The sequence below is a fragment of the Nomascus leucogenys genome, chromosome X (assembly GCF_006542625.1).
Source record: "Nomascus leucogenys isolate Asia chromosome X, Asia_NLE_v1, whole genome shotgun sequence".
NCBI lineage: Eukaryota > Metazoa > Chordata > Mammalia > Primates > Hylobatidae > Nomascus > Nomascus leucogenys.
Genome location: NC_044406.1, coordinates 65,283,583 through 65,302,342, shown reverse-complemented (window position 1 = coordinate 65,302,342; position 18,760 = coordinate 65,283,583). Strand labels below are relative to the sequence as shown.

General features: G+C 43.8%; 1 pseudogene across 1 annotated transcript; it reads right to left on the bottom strand.

Annotated features, from left to right (window-relative positions):
• Positions 1 to 7,682: 7,682 nt before the first annotated feature.
• On the bottom strand, positions 7,683 to 18,760 carry LOC100601964 (annotated as a pseudogene). The gene is made up of 2 exons (XR_004028686.1): positions 18,026 to 18,760; positions 7,683 to 9,093 (listed from the first exon to the last, which is right to left on the bottom strand). The product of XR_004028686.1 is annotated as an ATP-dependent RNA helicase DDX3Y-like (transcript).

The window sequence follows — 18,760 nt, the reverse complement described above, 5'->3', positions numbered from 1 at the left end:
CTACCAGGGGAGCCTGTAAAGTATTTCCTTGGTAGTCGAGACCAAGTTAAAAAAAAAAAAAAAAAAAAAGACCGTGGGGGTGGTAAAGTATTCCTTGGTCAGGACCAAGGAAAGGAAAGAGAAGCTGCCAGGGCGGTAAAGTATTCCTTGGTTGGGACATACCAAGGTAAGAGAAGCCATGGGCGGGGTGGGGGCAGTAAAATATTCCTTGGTCGAGGTGTCTTGGAAGTTAAAAACAGGTGAGAAATCCCCATCAGGTGGGGATTGAACCTCACACAAACCTCTGGTAGTAGGGAAGGTGAAAATTTTCCAATAAAGGGAAAGATTAAGCCTCACCCCAAGTATTGGAAATACCACAGGTAAGGTAAGGGATAAAAAGGATATTCAGAATTTCCCTTTCCCCTCTTCTCAGGGGAAGAAAGAGGCATGATACATAGAACTGCTATGGGAGCCTGGAAACGTGAACATCCTGTGAGGGAGGAAGAGAGAAAGTGAGAAGGGAAATCGGAAAGAGAAAGGGGAGGAAATGGCAGATGTGGAGAGCCAGAGAGAGAGAAAAAGAGGAAGAGATTGAGTGTGAGGGAGAGAGGAAAATGGGATGACAGAGAGAGAGAGAGAGAGAGAGAGAGAGAGAATGAGACAGAGACTTAAGGAAAAGACCCTGTGAGTCTGGCAAGAAAAGATTTGGACAGAATCAAAAAGATTGGAGAGAGAGTTAGAGGGAGAGAATGAGTGAGAGAGAGAATGGAAGAGACAGATCAGAGAGAGACACAGAAGGTGAGACTGGGGAGAAAGATAGTGTAAAAGGAAGGTGGGGAGAGAGATAGAGAAAGAGACAGAGTCAAAGAGAGGCAGAGAGAGATACAAATAGTAAAGAGAAAGCAATGTACCCTATTCCTTTAAAAGCCAGGGTAAATTTAAAACCTATAATTAATAATTAAAGGTCTTCTCCATGATGATAGGCTTCTTAAGCCCTGTATATCTCCCTGTAACACTCCAATACTGCTTTGGAAAAGGACAGTTATCATCTTTGACATTAAAAAAAGGGGGAGAGAATTTATGAAAAAAGAGTCTTATATGGTAAATTCTTGTCCTAAAATAAATTTACTGGTTATTTAAAGAAAGGGATGTTTACAACAAGTCAGATATTTGAGGCATGTCGAAGATTGTCTGTGAAAGTCGTGAAAAATGGTATAAAAGGGAATGTATGCAAGAAATGTTGTATAATTTAAAAGTAATTAGGCCTCCTGAATGTAAAACTATTGAAGAAACAGTTCATATGCAAAGTATGTAAGAAAAGTAAAATATACTTTTAGTAAAAGGATTATAAGAATGCATAAGAATGTGAATTTTTGGCCAGGCATGGTGGCTCATGCCTGAAATCCCAGCACTTTGGAGGCCGTGATGGGCAGATCACGAGGTCAGGAGTTCGAGACCAGCCTGACCAACATGGTGAAACCCCGTCTCTACTAAAAATACAAAAATGAGCCAGGCGTGGTGGCACATGCCTGTAATCCCAGCTACTCAAAAGGCTGAGGCAGGAGAATTGCTTGAACCCAGGAGGCAGAGGTTGCAGTGAGCCAAGCTCACACCACTGCACTCTAGCCTGGGTGACAGAGCAAGACTCTGTCTCAAAAAAAAAAAAAAGAATGCGAATGTTTACCTACATTAAAAGGTTAAACTTTTTTTTGTTTTGAAAATTTAACCAAGTTTTGAAACATTAATTGTAAAAGAAATTCTGTGTGTAAACCTATTGGCTAAAGCTAAAAGCGTATCCTGCAGTTTTTCTGTAATCTGGAAATTAAAATAAAAGCACAATAGGTTTTTCTTAAAGCACTAACTTGCTCTTTAACAAAGATTATAAAGGGTTAAAAAGAGTCTATAAAAATCTTACCTTATGGTCAGGCATTAAAATTGGATAAATATGTCTACAAGATTTTATTAAAATTAAGTTTAACATTAATAACACACTAATATAAAGGTGAAATTTTGCTTATCTGGTATAAAAATCATACAGGAAGCATTGTCAAATATAAAACGGTGTTTGCCTTTCTTTGGTCTAAAAACTAATAAAAATAGGTGCTAAAGAGAATTCAGAAGGAAACTGGATATTGCTAGACCAGAGAGAAATGTTATCCAAACCCCTTATGAGGAAAATCTTATCCCAGCTACATTCAGGGACCCATTGTGGGCCCAAGGCCATGTGTGATGCAGTTCTCAGAGTTTATGGGTGTATAAAAATGTATACCTCAGCCAAACAGGTTACAAATAGTTGCTTAGTATGTAAAAAAAACTAATAGACAAGCTATAAAAAGATTATCCCTCGGGGAAAAGGAATACAGGCTTAAGGCCATTCCAAAGTATCCACATTAATTACACAGAGATGCCTCCAATTAGTCATCTGAAGTATTTATTAGTAATAGTGGATCACCTTACTCATTGAGCAGAGACCATCCCTTTTTCAAGTGCAACCACTAGTAATGTAGTTAAAGCATTAATTATAAATATAGTACCCAGGTTAGGACTAATAGAAAATATTGATTCAGACAATGGAACTCATTTCACCACCTGAATCCGAACTGCCCTACAGAAAAATATTGGTCTTTCTCCTTATGAGATACTCTACTAATTGCCTTATTTACACTCCACTGCTGACTTTTCTACCTTTGAAACAAAAGATCAGTTTCTTAAAGATTATATATTTGGTCTGTCCTCTACCTTTTCTTCTCTTAAAACCAGAGGTCTTCTAGCATACACACCACCCCTAGAACTTCTGGTACACCAGCACCAGCCTGGGGACCATGTCCTCATCAAATGATAGAAAGAAGGAGAAGCTCAAACTAGCCTGGGAAGGACCTTACCTAGTGCAGGAAGAGGTTGGACCCATCCTACCCAAGTCAAGAGGGCACCATCCCCTCCAGAGTCATGGGCCATAGTCCCAGGGGGGAACCCTACCAAATTAAAGTTAAGAAAAGTTTTATGTATCTATCTATCTTTTATTTTTTCTTTTCTTCCCTTTAACTACTCCCCATATTATTAACGTAACTAGATCTAACTCACCTCAAATTATTACTTTTAATGCCTATATAGTTATACCTTTTAAAGATTTACATAACCAAGACAGCTTACTACTTCAAAAAAAAAAACGTCTGTACCTCTTGGACTTCCTCAGATTAAAAAGACATAATAAGTTCCTGTAAGGATACTAGTAATACAGAGAATAGTAGCTGAATTAATTGGTGGGAAGCAGACTCTTGTCCCTCTAAGACAGACTTTGTCCGTCCTTAAAACCACATATCCGTTTCACCAAAAGAATTACTCCTTTTAGCTGTCAATATAACCAATGTAATCCTATACAGCTTACTGTTACTATTGCAACATCTCAAAACTCTTCCCCTTCATTAAGTCATATTTATGGTATGGGAGCTGACATTTCAGGAAAGGATCCTAGAAGAATTTTTTAAAATACATGTTATTGCCCCTTCAACCTCTATATCAGTCATTCCTCCCAAGCACAATGACAAAACCAAAGTCTCTGTAATAAAAGTAAAAAACCTAAGGCAAACCATAGCAATTGAGACAGGATATCAGGATGCAAATGCTTGGCTAAAATCGATTAAATATTCCATCCACACTCTAAATAAAAGCAACTGTTACACTTGTGCACATGGTAGGCCAGAGGCCCAGGTTGTCCCCTTTTCACTTGGATGGTCCTCTAATTGACAAGACATGGACTGAATGGTAGCTCTTTTTTCAAAACCCTACAGTCTGGGATGATGAACTATGCCAAACTCTCTCTCTACTATTTCCTGAAGTACAGCACCCTGTGGGTCAGCCCCCAAGGGCCATCCAGCCTCCATCTTCCAAGACCAATTTTACCTCGTGTCTCCAACGACAAGGGGGAAATTTGGTGTTCCTTGGAGACTTAACAGGATGCAGTAAGGTCAGGCATTTCCAAGAGCTGACCCATCAGTCTGCCCTTATTCATCCCGGGGCAGATGTATGATGGTATTGTGGAGGACCTTTACTGGACACTCTGCCAAATAATTGGAGTGGTACTTGCGTTCTAGTTCAATTGGCTATCCCTTTTACCCTGCCATTTCATCAACCAGAAAAAGAAAATACCATGACATTGTAAAACAAAAGAAGGCCTTTATGGGTCTTTCGACCTCCACGTCTATTTAGATGCAATTGGCATTCCACAAGGTGTGCCAGATAAATTTAACGCTAGGGACCAAATAGCTGCAGGGTTTGAATCTATCCTCCCATAGATAACATTAATAAAAATGTAGATTGGATAAACTGTATTTATTATAATCAACAACAATTTATTAATTACACTAAAAATGCTGTCAAAGGAATAGTGGAACAGTTAGGGCCCACTAGCCAAATGGCCTGGGAAAACAGAATGGCTTTAGATATATTAGCTGAAAAAGGTAGTGTTTGTATTATGATTAAAATACAATGTTGTACCTTCATCCCAAACAACACTGCTCCAAATGGAAGCATAACAAAGGCCCTACAAAGCCTTACTGCTTTATCTGAAGAACTAGCTAAAAATTCTGGAATTAATAACCCTGTTTCAAAATGGCTAGAAGGGTGGTTCAGCCAGTGGAACAATGGAAAGAGACCATAGTCTCAATTCTTACCTCTTTAGCAATTGTAATAAGTATACTTCTTCTTCTTAGGTGTTGTGTTATACCATGCATCTGAGAGTTGGCTAAGCTAAAACATGTTAAAAATTTTAAAGATGAAGAACTATAAGAGGAAGAACTGCAAAACCAAGAGGGGGAAATTGTGGAAAGTAAAAAGTTTCTCTTCAAGTTTTCCCTTCTTGTTAAAGAATAAATAATAAATGTTAAAAATAATTGTTTCCTTTAAAGACTAACTTCCTTCAAGCCTCCCTGCCTTTGTGCTAATAACTCTTTGTTAAGCCCTATCCTGTGTAGCTGTTAGGTATAAGAGAATAAGTACATTCTATGTCCTTGTACTTTAACCAAGATATTTGTTCTGGACATGCTCAGGCATGTCCCAGCTCACAGCCTATGCCCCGTCCTTATTTGGAAATGTTATTACTTTTCTAAATCCTTTCTCAAGCAACTTCCTCTTTTCCTTTTAGGAAAGTTTTAAGTTGTTAGCCAATTGGGTTTAGCTTAGACTGTGAGGTCCAACTCCAATCAATGGAAATAGGACACAGCAGTAAGGACCTAATGCATAAGGGATAAATATTCCTGCCTTTCTTTGTTCACTGTGCTCTCATGGCAAGATTGCTGATGAGCAGTTCCCTTTCTGCGGAAAGTAAACTTGCCTTGCTGAGAAAACTTTTTGTCTGAATGTTGATTTTTCCTTGCAGCACCAAGGAAGAAGCATTTTGCTTCTAACACCCATTTAGGAAAAGAAGCAAGAATAGAAGCTTCCTCTTAGTCTCCTTCCTTTCTGTATGACCCAGAGTGGAGGAGAAGACAGCGACCATCCTCCAAGTGTCTCCCTTCCCTGGTTTCTGGATCCTGGCACCATGTTAAATATGCCCCCCATGGTTGTAGGCATGGTCCTCCAAGCCATGGAACCGGATGAGCTAAGTGATGGGGCTAACCACGCTTACCCATGCAGCCTTAGCTTATCCGCCTTGTGTGATTTCCCTTTGACTTTCTAGAACTTGTGTGATTTGCCTGGCTCTCTGAAAAACGGATCTCTGAAGAGACTGTGTCACTTTTGGGCAAGGCTCCTTTAGTGGAGGCAATGTGCTAGATTGCCTGCTATTACAGCCCATGCTAAAGCACTTACCCTTAAAAAAATGTTTCCGGTTAACTTCTGAATTTGAAATTCCCTTACTAATTAAGTACTGTTTTAATCAGAGACAAAATAGGTGCCTTAAAAGAATGTAGGACCCGAATGGCCATTTTTCTACTGATGGGACAATATTGGGACTAAAATCTGGCTGTGGAAGACATCTTACTCCTAACTGCTAAAGGCAGAAACCTCCCATTTCCAGAAGAAGCATAGAGCCTGATTTTTAATCGTGTAAAAAGAAGCTGCAGTGTTACCATGAAAGAAAAAGGAAAAAAATGTGTCTCATGTAGAGGATTCCTATTTCCACTAGGTGGCGGTGTTAGCTTAGAAATACTGTGTGCTTGCCAGAGTAGCAAGTAACTTCACTGCAGGGGAATGGGGAAAACTATTTCTAGAGGCATTTTCCTGATCTTGCCTAACAGGATTTCTTTCCTAGGCTGTAAAAATCCCTGCACATTTCAATCAGAGAAAGAGTAAGACGCCATGGATAGAGAAAGAAGAAGAGTTTTGCAATGGAATAGTTGAGGGTTCTCTGCCAACACCCAGAACAGGCTATTGGAGGCTGGGTCTGGTCCAGAGGCCTTTGACTCATGCCAGTATGTCCTCTGGCCAGAAATTCTCAGTTACCTCAGAACTTTCCCCAGCCTCACGCGATGAAAAGAAACTAGTTCAAAACATGGCCAACATTCCCAGTACTCATGGGTATTGGGGGGGTTCTCCATGTTCTCACCAGCAAGCCTCACATCTGAGTCTTTAGTACGGCAGCCAACGCTAAGTGTATGTACTAGGCTGATGCATGCCTGTTCCTAATTAAATACAGATGCTTACTCATGACTTTTTGGATGAATATATCTTTTTGGCTGTAGGCAGAGTATGCTCTACATTTGAGAATATCACACGGAAAGTAGTTTGGGTTTATCTATTTGATTTTATTTTAATATAGAGGCCAAGAGCACCTTGTGAATGATAGAACAGATTTTAAGCTCGCTCCCATACTTACCGCTCCAAGAAAGGCTGTACCTCAGTTTCCTGGCCAGTGGATCAAAATGATATGGCTCCGATGACTGGAGGCACACCAGGGTCCTTAGTCTTGTGTCAATTTAGATAAAATGACACAGACACCCATGGAGTCATTTTAAGGAGCAGAGAGTTTAATAGGCAAGAAAGAAGGAAGAAGAAAACAGCTTCCCCGTACAGAGACAGAAGGCACGGGGATTCGAACAAAGAGAAAAACCCCAAGTGTGATAGAAAAGTGGCTGCTTATATGAGGAGGCTGGAGGAGGTGGTGTCTGATTTGGATAGGGTTCAGGGGATTGGTTTGACAAAGCATGTCATTCATAGCCCGAGAAAAAACTGGACCTCCCACCCTAGCCTTTTAATATGCAAATACAGGGCACCATGATGTTTTACTCATGTGTGGATATGTGGGGGCGGCCATGTTGCCAGGCACATGTGGAGGCCAGGGCAAGAAGAAGACTGCAGGAGTTGTCATGTTTGGGTGGGCCCAGTTTCTAGTGGCCGGTATTTGCATATCAAAGCTTGCTGGCCCAGCTCTAAGAGCCAGGGCTTTCCTGCTAGACAAGAAACGTTTCTGGAGTTGCTCTAAAAGAAAAAAAAACTTCCCAAGGACCCCTTTTCTTATCTGCCTAAAATAATTTCTTAATAACTTTTTTTCTGAGACAGAGTCTCGTTCTGTCACCCAGGCTGGAGTGCAGTGGCTCGATCTCGGCTCACTGCAACCTCCGCCTCCTGGGTTCACGTGATTCTCCTGCCTCAGCCTCCCAAGTAGCTGGGATTACAGATGCACACCACCACGCCTGGCTAATTTTTTCTGTATTTTTAGTAGAGACGGGGTTTCACTATGTTGGCCAGACTTGTCTCGAACTCCTGACCTCGTGATCCGCCTGCCTCAGCCTCCCAAAGTGCAGGGATTACAGGCATGAACCACCACGCCCAGCTCTTAATAACTCTTATAACAAGAATTATAATTTCCTCCACATCCATCACTGTTGTAGAAGCCTCTATAGCTACCTCCACCACATCTGCTGCTGCTGCCATGACCACCTCCACCACTGCAGCTGCTGCTTGTATGACTACTACTGAAGCCAGAACTGCTGGAACCACTACTTTGTCAATAGTCTCTGGCACCAAATCCTCCACTGAATCTTAGATCATGCACGAATACCACCCTTGTAGTGGTGTTTATAAGCTTTATTTTCCAACCAAGCAGGCACTTCTTGTTTAGTTTCTATAAGAATATCCAACAAATCCTTTGTAATATTCATATTTCTTTCATTAAAGAATGAGGTGGCAAGTCCCTGGATTCCCACACATCCTGTACAGCCAATACAAGGCACGTATTCTTCAATATCACTTCGCAAATCAAAACTGAAGCATGTTTCACATTTGAAATGTCTGGTCTTCATGCTGCCACAGCTGTAGCCACTAGAATTGGGATTTTCCCCAAGCAAAACTGATGAAGGACCTCCTTCTCAATCTCTGTGGTCTCCATGAATACTAGTACAAGGATATACTTCATGGTATAAGAAATTCTCCAGAGAATCTGCTCCCTTTTTGGTCTCCACAAACACTAAAGTCAGTGAATCCTTCCCTGGTGCATTTAAGAGATCAAGCAGAAATGACCATTTATCTGGCTCTTCCACCCAAACTACTTCCTGTGTGATATTCTCAGAGGTAGAGCCTACTCTGCTTACAGCCAAAAAGATATATTCATCCAAAAAGTCACGAGCAAGCATCTGTATTGATGGATGCCCTTCAGTGGCATAGTATCTTGTTCAACTATAAGATGTATCTGAGATCCAAATCCCATATCCAACATCCTATCAGCTTCATCCAACACTAAGTATTTGCAGAAGTCTAATTCAATCTTTCCTCTTTCCATCAAATCCACTAGACATCCTGGCATGGCTAATAACAAGTGGCATCCATGTTCTAAGACCTGAATTTGCTGACCAATATCAGCATCACCATAAACTACCCAAGGATGAACTCTAGACTGGTATGAAAATTTTCTGGCTTCCTCATATCTGTACAGCCAATTCTCTTGCTGGGGCTAAAACCCAGGACATTGAGTATTGTTCATGGCATCCATACCTTCCATTTTCCTTCACAGCCTTCAAACCTTTTCCTGGACCATCTATATGTGTCTGACTCAGTACGGGTAAAAGAAATGCTGCAGTTTTCCCAGACCTTGCTTGGGCACAAGCCATTAAGTCTCTTTTTTCCCCCTAATAATAGGAATGGCATGTTTTGCAGTGGAGTAGGATGAGTATAGTAAGTAAACTCTGTAAGGTCCTCTGAGCTGGCCGCACCATGGTCAAGCCATCGTGACATTCCCCCGCCCTTGTGATAACGTACTTTGTGATATTCCCCATCCTTGTGAAGGTAGCTTGTAACATTCCTCCCTGCCCTTGTGACAATACATCCTCCCTGCTCTTGTTAATGTATTTGTAACATCCATCCCCTGCCTGCAAAAAATTGCTTCTGACTCCACCGCCTATCCCAAACCTATAAGAATAAATGATAATCCCACCACCCTTTGCTGACTCCTTTCTTGGATTCAGCCCACTTGCACCCAAGTGAATAAACAGCCTTGTTGCTCACACTAAGCCTGCTCAGGTGGTCTCTTATATGGACACACATCGTATTTGGTGCCGAAGACCCGGGACAGAGGAACTCCTTCAGGAGACTGGTCCCCTGTCCTCACGCTCCCTCTGTGAGGAGATCCACTTACGACCTCAGGTCATCAGACCAGCCAGCCCAAGGACCATCTCACCAATTTCAAATCGGTAAGCAGTTATTCGCACTCGGGTAAGCAGTGTTTTCGCTCTCTACCTAACCTCTATTGCTTCCCTTCAATCTCTCTCCTTTCAATTTCAGTTTCTCTCCCTTCCTGGTAGAGACAAAAAGGAGACACACTTTATCTGTGCATTCAAAAGCTCCGATGTTGGTCACGGACTTGGTAAGACAGTCTTCCCTTGGTGTCTGATCACTGTGGGGACACCTGTCTTGATCATTCACCCACATTCCCTTGGTGGCAGGTCAACTGTGGGGATGCCTGCTTTGGCTGCTCACCCACATTACAGCCCAGAACTCAGTCAGGGATGCCTACTGGAAGCCTGTAGCTGCCACCTCCATTTCTCCGTGTCTCTACCTTCCTCTTTAAACTTACCTTCTCCACTATGGGCAGCCTTCTGCCATCCATTCCTCCCTCTTCCCCCTTAGCCTGCGTTCTTAAAAACCTAAAACCCCTTCGACTAACACCTGACCTAAAACTAAACATCTTATTTTCTTCTGTAATACTGCTTGGCCCCAGTACAAACTCGACAATAGTTCCAAGTGGCCAGAGAATGGCACTTTTGATTTGTCTATCCTACAAGACCTAGATAATTTTTGTTGAAAAATGGGCAAATGGTCCGAGGTGCCTTATGTCCAGGCATTTTTTTACATTTCATTCCCTCCCTAGTCTCTGCTCCCAATGCCACTTGTCCCAGATTTTCCTTCTTTCTCTCCCATCCGCTCCTCTTGTCTCCACCCCAAACTCAGAGTCCTCTGAATCCTTCTTTTCCACTGACCCCTCTTACCTCTCTTCTCCCCCAGCCGCTCCTTGCCAGGCTGAATCAGGTCCCAATTCTTCCATAGCCTCTGCTCCCCTACCTTATAACCCTTCTGTTACCTTCCCTCCTCACACCTGGTCTGGCTTACAGTTTCATTCCGTGACTAGCTCTCCCCGACCTGCCCAACAATTTCCTCTTAGAGAGGTGGCTGGAGCTGAAGGCATAGTCAGGGTACATGTGCCTTTTTCTCTATCATACCTTTCCCAAATCAGCCAGCATTTAGGCTCTTTCTCATCAGACCCCAACAAATATATACAGGAATTCCAATATCTAACTCAGTCCTTCAATTTAACCTGGAGTGACTTAAATGTCATCCTGACCGCTACCCTCTCCCCAGATAAATGAGAAAGAGTTTATTCTCTAGCCCAGTCCTATGCAGACACCTGCCGGCTTCATAAGCCAGGCCTCCAAGAGGGCACCAGGGCAGTTCCCCAAGAGGATCCCTGTTGGCAATACCACACAGACTCCCCAGGTATAGCTAGGTGAGATTACATGGTCTCCTGCCTAGTCTAGGGGCTCAAAAAGGCAGCATGCAAAGCTGTTAATTTTGACAAGCTAAAGGAAACTACCCAAGGTAAAGATGAAAACCCAGCGTGGTTCGTGGCCCACTTAGCAGCTACCCTTAGATGCTTTACAGCCTTAGACCCAGAGGGTCCAGAAGGCCACCTTATCCTTAACATGCATTTTATGACCCAATCCACTCCTGACATTAGAAAAAAACTCCAAAAGTTGGATTCTGGCCCTCAAACCCCACAATAGAATTTAATCAACCTCACCTTCAAGGTGTTCAATAACAGAGAAGAAGCCGCCAAGTGGCAGCGTATCTCTGAGTTATAGCTACTTGCCTCCACTGTAAGACAACTCACAACCACGTCTCCAGCATATAAAACCTTAAGAACATCCAAGTCACAGCTCCCAGGGGCTCCTTCAAAACCTCCCTGTGGACCTTGCTTCAAATGCCAAAAGCCTGGCCACTGGGCCTCGGAGGGCCGGCAGCCCGGGACTCCTCCTAAGCCAGGCCCTGTCTGTGCGGGCCCCCACTGGAAGTCAGACTGTCTGACTCACATCGCTGCCACTCCCAAAGCTCCTGGAGCTCAAACCCAATGTTCCTTGGCCGACTCCTTCCCAGATCTCCTCGGCTTAGGGGCTGAAGGTTGACACTGCCTGATCGCCTCAGAAGCCCCCTGGACCATCACGGGTGCCGAGCTTTGGGTAACTCTTACAGTGGATGGTAAGTCCATATCCTGTTTAATTGATACGGGGGCTACCCCCTCCACTTACCTTCTTTTCAAGGGCCTGTTTCCCTTGCCCCCGTAACTGTTGTGGGTATTGACGGCCAGGCTTCTAGACCCCTTAAAACTCCCCAACTCTGGTGCCAACTTGGATAACATTCTTTTATGCACTCTTTTTTAGTCATCCCCACCTGCCCAGTTCCCTTATTAGGCTGAGACATTTTAACTAAATTATCTGCTTCCCTTGCTTCCCCGACTATTCCTGGACTACAGCCACACCTCATTGCTGCCCTTTTACCTGATTCAAGGCCTCCTTTGAATCCTCCTCTCATGTCTCCCTACCTAAATCCACAAGTATGGGATACCTCTACTCCCTCCTTGGTGACTGATCAGGTACCCCTTACCATCCCATTAAAACCTAATCACTCTTACCCTGCTCAATGCCAGTACCCCATCCCACAACAGTCTTTAAGAGGACTAAAGCCTGTTATCACTCACCTGTTACAGCATGGCTTTTTAAAACCTACAAATTCTCCTTACAACTCCCCTATCCTACCAGTCCAGAAACTGGACAAATCTTACAGGTTGGTTCAGGATCTTTGCCTTATTAACCAAATTGTCTTACCCGTCCATACTGTGGTGCCAAACCCATACACTCTCCTATCCTCAGTACCTCCCTCCACAACTCATTATTCCATCCTCGACCTCAAAGATGCTTTCTTCACTATTCTTTTGCACCCCTCATCCTAACCTCTTTTTGCTTTTACATGGACTGACCCTGACACCCACCAATCTCAGCAACTCACCTGGACTGTACTGCCACAAAGTTTCAGAGACAGCCCCCATTACTTTAGTCAAGCTCTTTCTCATGATCTACTTTTCTTTCCATCCATCTGTTTCTCACCTTATTCAATATATGGACGACCTTCTCCTCTGCAGCCCCTCTTATTTATTTATTTTTTGTTTGAGACGGAGTCTTGCTCTGTTGCCCAGGCTGGAGTGCAGTGGCAAGATCTCGGCTCACTGCAAGCTCCACCTCCCGGGTTCAGGCCATTCTTCTGCCTCAGCCTCCCAAGTAGCTGGGACTACAGGCACCCGCCACCACACCTGGCTACTTTTTTTGTATTTTTAGTAGAGACAGGGTTTCACCATGTTAGCCAGGATGGTCTCAATCTCCTAACCTTGTGATCCGCCTGTCTTGGCCTCTCAAAGTGCTGGGATTACAGGCGTGAGCCACTGCGCCTGGCCTGCAGCCCCTCTTAAGAATCTTCCCCAAAAGATACCCTCCTCCTTCAACATATATTCTCAAGGGCGTGTCGTATATCCTCCTCTAAAGCCCAAATTTCTTCCCCATCCTTTACCTATCTTGGCAGAGTCCATCAAAACACACATGCTCTCCCTGCTAACTGTGTACAGCTAATCTCCAAAAACCCCAACCCCTTCTACAAAGCAACAACTCCTTTCCTTCCTAGGCATGGTTGGATACTTTCGCCTTTGGATACCAGGTTTTGCCATCCTAACTAAACCACTATATAAACTCACAAAGGGAAACCTGACTGACCCCATAGACCTAAGTCCTTTCCCCACTCTTTTTTTCATTCCTTAAAGACAACCCTAGAAACAGTCCCCACATTAGCACTCCCTAACTCGTCCCAATCCTTCTTCTTACATACAGCTGAAATACAAGGCTGTGCGGTCAGAGTTTTTACACAGGATCCAGGCCCACGACCTGTAGCCTTCCTACCCAAACAACTTAACCTCACAGTTCTAGGCTGGCCCTCATGTCTACGTGCAGCAGTAGCTGCCGCTTCAATACTTCTAGAGGACCTCAAGATCACAAACCATGCCCCACTTACTCTCTACAGCTCTCATAACTTCCAACATCTATTTTCCTACTCACACTTGATGTATACTTTCCACCCCCTAACTCCTCCAACTGTACTCACTATTCATTGAAACTCCCACAATTACCATTGTTCCTGGCACAGACTTCAACCTGTCGTCTCATCTTATACCTAGCACCAAACCTGAACCTCATGATTGTATCTCTCTAATCCATGTGGCATCCTCCCCATTTCCCCATATTTCCCTCTTTCCTGTTCCTAATCCAGACCACACTTGGTTTATTGATGGTAGTTCTTCAAGGCCCAACCATCAGTCACCAGCAAGGGCAGTCTATGCTGTAGTGTCTTCCACATCTGTCATTGAAGCTACTGCCTTGCCCCCTTCCACTACCTCTCAACAAGCCAAACTCATTGCTTTAAACTCGGCCCACACCCTTGCAAAGGGACTATGTGTCAATATCTACACTGATTCCAAGTATGCCTTTCACATCCTACATCACCATGCTGTTATATGGGCAGAAAGAGGTTTTCTCACTACACAAGCGTCCTCCATCATCAACTGCCTTAATAAAAATCCTCCCTAAGGCTGCCTTACTGCTCAAAAAAGCCAAAGTTATTCACTGCAAGGGGCATCAGAGGTCACCAGATCCCATTGCTTGAGGCAACGCTTATTCTGATAATGCAGCAAAAGAAGCAGCTAGTATTCCCACATCTGTCCCTCATGGCCAGTTTCCTTCCTTCTCATCTATCACTCCCACCTATTCTCCCACTGAAACTATTACCTATTAATCCCTTCCTACTCAAGGCAGATGGTTCTTGGATCAAGGAAAATTCCTCCTTCCTGCCTCACAGGCTCATTCTATCTTATCCTTTCAGAACCTCTTTCATGTGGGTTACAAGCCAATGGCCCATCTCTTAGAACCTCTCATTTCTTTTCCATCATGGAAATCCATCCTCAAGGAAATTACTTCTCAGTGTTCCATCTGCTACTCTACCACCCCTCAGGGATATCTCAGGCCCTTTCCCTTTCCTACACATCAAGCTAGAGGATTTGTCCCCACCCAGGACTGGCAGACTGACTTTACCCATATGCCCCAAGTCAAAAACTAAGGTACCTTTTGGTCTGGGTAGATACATTCACTGGATGGGTAGCGGCCATTTCCACAGGGTCTGAGAAGGCCACCACAGTCGTTTCTTCCCTTCTGTCAGACATAATTCCTCGGTTTGGCCTTCTGACCTCTATATAGTCTGATAATGGACGGGCCTTCATTAATCAGGTCACTCAAGCAGTCTCCCAGGCGCTCGGCATCCAGTGGAACCTTCATACCCCCTACCATCCTTCATCTTTGGGAAAGGTAGAAAGAACTAATGGTCTTTTAAAAACACACCTCACCAAGCTCAGCCTCCAACTTAAAAAAGACTGGACAACACTTTTACCATTTGCCCTCCTTAGAATTAGAGCCTATCCTCAAGAAGCTACAGGGTATAGTCCATTTGAACTTTCATACATATGTACCTTCTTGCTGGGCCCCAACCTTGTGCCAGACACCAGCCCTCTAGGCGACTATCTTCTGGTCCTCCAGCAGGCTAGACAGGAAATTTGCCAGGCTGCTCATCTTTTCTTGCCTACTCCAGATTCCCAGCAATATGAAGACACCCTAGCTGGATGATCAGTTCTTAAGAATATGACCCCTCAAACCTCGATGGACTGGACCCTACTTAGTCATCTATAGTACCCCAACTGCTGTCCGCCTGCAGGACCCTCTGTATTGGGTTCACTGTTCCAGAATAAAGCTGTGTCCGCCAGACAGACAGCCTGATCTCTCCTCTTCCTCCTGGAAATCGCAAGTACTCTCCCCTGCTTCCCTTAAACTCGCTTGCATTTCTGAAGAACAATAATAACCCTTATGAGCCTAATATATCCCTTCATTCTTACCCTACTTACCCTGTTCATCCTTACCCTACTTTTTGCAACAGGGCTTTACACAGTCACCCCCACTACTTGGACTGTGCCCCAAAAACTTGTCATCCCTACTATCTTCTGTCTAGTCATACTCCTATTCACCGTTCTCAACTACTCATAAATGCCCTGCCCTTGTTTACACTGCTAGTTTACACTTTTCCTCCAAACCATCATAACTGATATCTCCTGGTTTTACCTCAAACCGCCACCCTTAACTTTCTCTGGGATAGAAGATCTTCAGTGGCAAGGTACACTCCAATTCCCCAATTCCTCTATCCTGATAAAGTCTTTTTTTTTTTTTTTTTTTTTTTTTTTTTTTTACTTTTCTACTCACTCTTATCCTTGCCTCCATTCTCCAGTCATTCTCTACCTCTCCCCAGTTACCTCCAGCACACTATCAATCTCACCCACTCTCTCCTCACTGCCTCCAATCCTTCTCTAGAAAGAATTGTTGGCTATGTGTTTCCCTTTCTTCCTGCTCTTACACAGCCGTCCCCGCTCTACAGGCCGACTGGGCTACCTCTCCTGTCTCCCTGCACCTCTGAACCTCCTTTACCTCATCTTTACCCTCCTGAGGAACTTCTTTACTTTCTAGACAGATTTGGTGAGAACTCCCCAGACATTTCGCACCAACAAGCTGCCACACTTCGCATCTACTTATGGTACCTTTCTCCTTATGTCAATTCTACCCTCCCCCAAATTTGGACCCCTAACCACACAAACAACTATCCCTGTTGCCGCTCCTTTTTGCATCTCCTGACAACAGCCTACTGGAATCCCTTTAGGCAACCTTCCACCGTCCAAATGTTCCTTTACTCTTTATCTCCAGAACCCAGCCACACACATTACCAAACAGATGGGAGCATTGCAACTTCGCATTACTGATAAGCCCTCTATCATTATTGACAAACCAAAAAACATTGGCAGTCACTATTGTTTAGGAAGACACCTACCCTGCATCTCACTCCATCCTTGGCTACCCTCCCCCTGCTCGTCTGACTCTCCTCCTGACCCTTCCTCTTGCTTATACCCAGCCCCATAAATAGCAGTGTAAGGTTACTCATAGACACTATGCTCTTTCTCATACACCATGAGAACCAAACCTCTCATCTACATAGTTGCACCATCAATCCCGATTACAACCTCTAACAGCTGCTGTCCTTGATGGATCTCTAGGATTTGGGGTGTAGGACTCCGCTTTCAGTACACCCTCTCACCTTTTCACTTTACATTTCCAGTTCTGCCTGACACAAGGTCTCTTCTTTTTATGTGGCTCTTCCACCTACATATGCCTACCTGCCAGCTAGATGACCACATGTACTCTAGTCTTCCTTACTCCCAAAATCCAGTTTGTAGATGGGAATGAACAACTGCCTGTCCCCCTCATGACACCAACACGACAAAAAAGAGGCGTCCCACTAATCCCTTTGCTTGTGGGTCTAGGACTTTCTGTCTCCACTCTTGCACTTGGAACTGGAATAGCAGGCATCTCAACCTTGGTCACAACGTTCCACAGCCTCTCTAATGACTTATCTGCTAGCATTACAGATATATCACAAGTTTTATCTGTCCTCCAAGCCCAGGTTGACTCTTTAGCTGCAGTTGTCCTGCAGAACCACCAAGGCCTCAATTCACTCACTGCTGAAAAAGGAGGACTCTGTATATTTCTTAATGAAGAGTGTTGTTTTTACTGATATCAATCTGGCCTGGCATATGGTAACATCAAAAAACTCAAAGACAGAGCTCAAAAACTCACTAATCAGGCAACTAATTATGCTGGACCCACCTGGTCACTCTCTAACTGGGTATCCTGGCTTCTTCCAATCGTTAGTCCTGTAATACCTATCTTCCTCCATCTCTTATTCAGGCCTTGTGTCTTCCAATTAATCTCTCAATTCCTACAAAACTGCATCCAGGCTAACACTAATCACTCTATATGACAAGTTCTGCTTTTAACAACCCCATAATATCACCCCTTACCCCAAAATCTTACTTCAGTCTAATCTCTCCCACTTTAGGTTCCCGCGCCACCCCTAATCCCGCTTGAAGCAGCCCTGAGAAACATCGCCCATCACCCCTCCATACCGCACCCAAAATTTTCACCCCAAGTTTTCATTACTCTTTCTTGTTTTATTTCTTCATTATTAACATAAAAAGACGGGAATATAAGGTCCTCTGAGCTGGCCGCACCATGGTCAAGCCATCGTGACATTCCCCTGCCCTTGTGATAATGTACTTTGTGATATTCCCCATCCTTGTGAATCTACTTTGTAACATTCCTCCCTGCCCTTATGACGATACACCCTCCCCACCCTTGCAAATGTACTTTGTAACATTCCCCCCTGCCCCTGTGAATGTGCTTTGTAACATCCATCCCCTGCCTGCAAAAAATTGCTCCTGACTCCACTGCGTATCCCAAACCTGTAAGAACCAAGGATAATCCCACCACCCTTTGCTGACTCCTTTCTCAGATTCAGCCCACTTGCACCCAAGTGAATAAAGAGCCTTGTTGCTCACACTAAGCCTGCTCAAGTGGTCTCTTATACAGACACACGTAACAAGCTCAACATTCCCCATGATAATTTCTCCCATGTCAACATTGCTGAAATTTTCAATATGTGGAGGACAGTTACTGCTAGTTGGCTCTATTGGTATATCATCATATTTCTCAAAGTTAATCCCAATGTTTCCTCCAGAAAAGAGTACCTGCTCCAAGCATTCACTTGGTGGAAGTGGTTTTGACCAATAATCTTTATCTGACTTGTCACACCAATGACTGTGTCCACTCCGTTCAAATTTGCCAAAGCCATTTCTATCACCATGACTGCCAATACCATCATAGTCACTCCATCCAGGATCATCAAATCTTCCCCTTGATCCACTTCCACAATCACTGAAATAACCAGGCTTTCCTCTTGAATCTTGAGACCCAAAACTGCTATATGCATCCTTATTTTTGCTACAACTCCAACCTGAACTGTCTTTATCATGGAATCCTTTAGATGCTTCTCTGTTCCTTAAGTGAGGGGGTATATAGCACTCTTGGCTTGCTGTACTTCCTCCTCCACTCTGTTTATCAGAGGAGTTCAGGTCCAGATGAGCAAACTGCTCCTCCAGGTCGAGGGCACTTTCTACCACCACATGACTCATCCCTGAAGAGAAGTGGAAAATCAAGGTCGTCCGCCATAAGTATGGGACCAAATATCCTAGTTTGTTCATTTTTAAAAGTTATTTCTTTATTTCCCCCCACCCCCACCCCTTTGGTTAGCTCAAATGGCCAGTCTTCAAGCTCTG